Here is a 6,120-nt window from a genome sequence, read left to right as displayed (position 1 = left end):
AAAGTCCCTGACACTCTTATCTCCAACTCTCCACCAAAAAGCTAGAAGTGGGACTGTGGTTCAAGTGGTTGAGAGCCTCATCCTTGAGCAAAAAAGCTCAAATATAAAAAAAGCTCATATATATATGTATCTATATATATATGTACATGCAAAGAATATAATTATACATAAAGAATATATATATATATATAATTTTCCATAAGAATCCTACTAGGCCAGGAACCCCCAAAGTAGCATTTGCAGAATGAAAGGGCTACACAACATTAACACTGTTGATTTTTTTTTTCTGGGTGGCAAAATTCCTAGGGTCAAGTGAGTTTGAAAAGCGGGTGAGTTAGGATTTTTTGAAAATTTCACGTTATTGTACAATGTGACTTTCCGGGCCGGGGATAGAGATGGCATATTCTAAGTCGTTTCCAGGGAAAACATTACCACGATGCCAGTGTCCACAGAACATTCTCTGGGAAGCACCACGTGGCTAAAGAGACATGAATTTGGAGGTTGCGAGTGTCAGGATTCTGGTGCCACAGCTGTAAGAGAGACCACAGGTGAGGGCCAAGCTTCTTGGCAGGTATCATGGCAAGCAGGCCTCCCTCCACCTCTGGTACCCCATCCAAGGCCCATCACAAGTTGGTTGTGTGCTATTTGCTTTGAGGGTAGAGAGTAGGGGGGGGGGGAAGGAAAGAACTCCTAAGTCTTTATTTGCCTTAGAACTGATGAAAATATTACAGGAAAAAAAAGATCTGGGATATTTAATATATATTAATATACATAACTATTACTTGGAAATAGGTAACACACTTCATTTCTACCCTGTGCCTTGTTGCTGCTTGAATGTCTCCATTGTTCTTCCACAGTTACGCTGCAGCCAACATGTTGCACTCCAGAGAAATAGTCCCCGTCACCCTCCCCCAACCCTGCAACTCTTGAAGGTCTTTCCAGAAGCTGGGAAAGGCAAAACTGTAATGGAGACAGAAGGGTGGCCTTCTTCCCTTTGGCCAGGTACCTGGCACATGCTACTCCCATAGCTTCAACGGGTCATGGCTTCTTCTATCTGTGGATGCTTATCCAGATGTGGCTCTCCTTTCATGATCAAAATACCACTGGCTAAAAACAATCACATTAGGCTGGGAAGGTGGTTCAGTGGTAGAGTGCTTGCCTTGCATGCATGAGGCCCTGGGTTTGATTCCTCAGCACCACATAAACAGAAAAAGCTGAAAGTGGAGCTATGGCTCAAGTGGTAGAGCGCTAGCCTTGAGCTGAAGAGCTGAGGGACAGCGCCCAGGCCCAGAATTCAGACCCTATGACCGACCCAGGGTATGTGTGTGTGTGTGTGTGGGGGGGGATCACATTTAGCAAGTACCTATGTGATCTTTGGCTCTCTGGGTTTGGGGCTTACTATTAATGTTATTATTATTATTTTGTCTTTTGGTAATTGAACCTAGCGCCCTGTGTATGCTAGGCAAACACTATTTTCTGAGCTTTACACCCAGCGCTTTCGTTTGCATTTCATTTTTGATAAAGGGTCTTGCAAATTTTGCCCCAGTTGACCTCAGACTCCTGCCTCTGCCTCCAGAGAAGCTGAGATTAAAAGCACATACCACCATGCCTGGCTTACACTGATCCATCTATGTTGGACATTGTTAAACTCATTTCATCCTTATGCAACCAATTCTCTACCATCATGCTCGAAAGATTCTGGGTGGAGAAAGATGGTGGTCAGCAGCCAGTTGAGGGCTACCTCTCTGAGAATATTTAGAGATGAGGCAGTATGGTCTGTAATGGACCACACTGGACCACTGCCAGTATCCATTTCTTTCTGTATAAAAGCATCCACATCTTCCTTTAGGAATCGTGTTCAGCACAGAGACTCAAAGCAAGGGGAGGAAATTTTCTTTTTCAAAGTATTGGGTATATTTCTGAGTCCAATAGAAAGCAGAATATAAAGGTCAACACTGCTGGAGAAGAGGGATAACCCGTGAAAGAGCAGAGCTGTGACATGGGAGAAAGTTGAATTTCCATGACATTGTTTGAACCTTGGATAATCAGCTAAACCTCAAGTCAAATGCACTACTTAAGAGAACTATGCCTTTTGAGTCAATTTATTCGATTTCTCATTGGCAACTATACTCTACTCAGGCCAAAGCCTGAGGACTTGTCCCTTACTGGACTTCCATATTCCTATCATAAAATCTCTGGTCTCAGGAAAAACCAATCTCTTTTACTCCGCCATCTGTCAACAAGGCAACTCATAGTTTAGGAATGCCTGGTCTGTGCCAGGGCTTGAACTGCATGCATAACTGTTGTTCAAAGCCTGAAGGCTGAAGGACTTGCTCAAAGGTGGCCCTTACAGAAACCTTGGATGAGTCCAACCCTATTTCTATGTTATTCCATGCTGTACCAAACAGGCTATAGGCAAAGTAGACTCACACAAAAATCTCCCAAGTGGCAACTAAACAGTCTGCTTCTTTTTCTTTCTTGTTGGAAAGCCTGCGGTTCCTTACAGCTTAGTTTGGCTTACACGGAGCTCTAGACCAGACAGTCCTGGGGTCAGCCAGACCTTCCTCTCTGCCTAGACTGCATCAATGCAGTCAGAACATGGCATACTTCTCTGAAATGCCTGTGGGCCTTTCTTTTTAAATGTCACACTTGTCAAGGGACAGTCTGACCCCAAACCACATGTAGGTGCCGTAGTTTGCATCCTATCTTCTTGATTAGGACATTCAAGTACTAGATGTAAAGATAAGTCCTATGACTCAAGCTGACATTAACCTACTAGGTGGCAGGCCACTCTGAATCTTTACCAAAGACAACCCAAAAGAATCCTAATCACAACTACTGTGTTTAATTAATAAATCCTCAACACCAGTGTGGGGTGAGGCACATGGTTCATTCTCATTTTCAAATGAAGAATGAAGTAACCAAGCATCAGAAAGATAAAGGACCATGGACTATTTAGATTCCACCATAGGTCTACTACTCCCCAAGCCTGTTATTTTCACAACATTCTGTGTATGTTCATAAAACAAAAGCTTTCCTTGATAATGACTCATTTGTTGATAATAAGCCTTAAAAACAACAAAAAAAAAATATAATCCTAGCCATTCAGGAGCCTGAGATCTGAGGATCATAGTTCAAAGCCAGCCAAAGCAGTCCAGAAAGTCCCTGTAAGACTTACTTCCAATTAACCACAAGAAAACAGGAAGGGGAACTGTGGCTCAATGTGGTAGAGCACTAGCCTGGAGTGAGAGTTTAGGGACAGTGCCCAGGCCCTGAGTTCAAGCCAAACAACTGACCAAAAAATCAAAACAAAACAAAAAACAAAAACCCCAAAACAAACAAAAGAGCTTAGTAAGTGTTGAACAGGGGAGGGGGGGAGTATTTGGAGAGTGATCAAAGGGTACCATCCAAGATTGTGGAGGTGTTTATAGAGAAGGTGACTCAATGAGAAGGGAAAGCCTTAGATCAACATTCTTGGCTTTTAACAATAATCTTATCACACCATAGATACTAATATGGAGTCATAGTCAAAGTCACCGAAAACTTTTTAGTCCTACCTTTCAAACTTGCTTGACAATGGTCAATAAACTCATTTAAGAGATGATTAGTTATGATTCCCTGTCCATCACTGGCTGTACCTTTGAAGTCTTTGTAAACACACTCACCCATGTGGTTTCCAGCGTTTTAACTATTAAGCTAGAAAGCATTTTATTTTACTTTATATTTAATTACGCTTGTTCTTTAAAGAAAAAGAAAAAAACCTTGTCTCCCTGAAAATACTCTCACAAGTCTTTCAAAGCTTGCAGATTTTTAGGTACAAGGCTTTCAATTGCCCAGTAGGTAAAATCACGAAGTAGTCAACAAAGGCTAAAACAGAGAGCAGAGAGAGAACGTGGGAGTATCCAGGCGCCAAGTACATTCAACTCTTAAAATATCCAGCCTGAAGCAAGTTGACAAAATTCAAGTGAGATCCATTCACATAGTAAGCCAGGCACCATTACAAAATATATGGCCTTGGCTGGGAATGTGGCGTAGTGGCAGAGTGCTTGCATATCATGCATGAAGCCCTGGGTTCAAACAGGAAGGCTGGAAGTGGCACTGTGGCTCAAGTGGTAGAGTGTGAAGTCTTCAGCAAAAGCAGCTCAAGGACAGTGCCCAGGCCCTGAGTTCAAGCCCCAGGACTGGGGGAAAAAAAAATGGCCTCCTCTCATGTTTTCCCTCCACAATAGGGACCATGAATAAAGACATGTGAAATCACCATGTAGCACTGCTATAAAATAATCCATCTTCATCAGTTTGCACATATCATTTGGAGAAATTATTAACAATTCAGCCAAAATAGTTGTGAGTGCAAACTTCTTTAAAGGGTTTGGGAATGGGGAAAATAAGAGAAGAATAGTATGCCTTCCCTTTTCAGAGAATCACAACTATCAGAAACCCCTACATTGCTTTGAATCAGGTACTGACTCAAGGCCTATGCGCGAGATTGGAGTCAGAAATCTGAGAGGTATGAACCAGCTATGACTAAGAACTGGAGTGGCGCTATGCTCGACAAAATGAAGCTGCTACTCATTTGAGCGAGTGATCCTTAACATGGATAAATTGGTCCACAAATGGCTTCATGGATGTGGCCAAGGAGCGTACAAAAAGGCCTGGCCTGCATCCTCACATTCCCACGAACTATTAGTCACTTCTAAAAATCAGGCCGGAGTCTTCTGGATGGGGAAGGTCAGCTTCCCCCCGTGTGCAACAGAAAACTATGTAACCCCGTTCTTCTCACACCTGTGACCAAAGCCCTAACCAAGCCTGTACTGCAGCCTACCCAGTTTCCCTCACCCAGGTGAATCTTACCACCCATCACCTGAAGGTGCTGCCAAAACGTTGGTGCTTCCGTTTCTCTATCTCCCTATGATTTTGTGTGCGCACACACTGGTACTGAGGGTTTCAACTGTGGCTCGAGGCTGGTGCTCTACCGCTTCCAGCATTTTGCTGGCTAATTGCAAGTTAAAGGTCTCTTGGGTATGTCTGACTTGGCTGGCTTCAAACCTGATACAGGTTTGAGCCACCAGCACATGGCTTCTCCCTATGATTACACCAAGTTCTTCTAGCCTCCTGGACCCCATCCTACCTACTTCCTTTGCTTGTCTTTAGGACACTCAACAATTCTGCTTGGTGACCCTGGGACTTAGCGGTAGCCCTGGCCTCACGGAGGGGCCTCCCACCATAAAGATGGAAAGGGGACTGGCCAATTTATGTTACAGAAAAGACAAGTGTCACGTTGCATTTAGCCTTTATAAGTCATCCTTTACTTATTTTTTCTACAAAAAAAATGCTTTTTAAAAATATAACACAGGGGAAGCTAAGGGAAAGTAAAGAGAGGGGTGTGACATGGTCCAAAAAAAAAAAGAAGAAATGTATTCATTGACCTGACTTATGAAATGGTAACCCCTTAACAATACTGTAATAATAACCCAATACAATTTATTTACACAACCCACGACGCTCAGCTGCTCGCCTTGACAAGTTAGTTGGGCTTCAGCAGGTCTTCCTGGGGTTCTTTCCCAGCCATGCCCCAATGTTCTAGCTTCCTCCCATCCTGGCCAGGGGTTCTGAGAAACATTGTAGAATAATGGTGACAGAGACTGGCCCCCTCTATTGAAGAACAGAAGCAGAACATGCACTCCATAGACAGGTGAACACAGCGATTCTGCCATGACACACAACACGTGTACTTGCACCCTCACACTTTTTTTTTTTTTTTTTGCTAGTCTTGGGGTTAGAACTAAGGCCTGGGCACTGTCCCTAAGCTTCTTTTTGCTCAAGGCTAGCACTCTACCATTTGAGCCACAGCACCACTTCTGGCTTTTTCTGTTTATGTGGTCCTGAGGTATCAAACCCAGGGTTTCATGCATGCTAGGCAAGCATTCTACCACTAAGACACATTCCCAGCCCCCAAAGTTTCTTTTTAAAGAGGTGAAACCTTACCATTGAGTAACTGTTGCTGTGATTCAAGGGTATCTGTCAACAGAGGGGAACGAACAGACAAGCATACACACACACACACACACACACACACCTCAAATGCTGAAATCTCTCTACCCTTAGCAAGCAGTTGGATGA

Source organism: Dipodomys ordii, unplaced genomic scaffold, assembly GCF_000151885.1.
Source record: "Dipodomys ordii isolate 6190 unplaced genomic scaffold, Dord_2.0 Scaffold40, whole genome shotgun sequence".
Lineage (NCBI taxonomy): Eukaryota > Metazoa > Chordata > Mammalia > Rodentia > Heteromyidae > Dipodomys > Dipodomys ordii.
The sequence above is the reverse complement of the archived record's forward strand: the minus strand, read 5'-3'. Positions refer to the sequence as shown.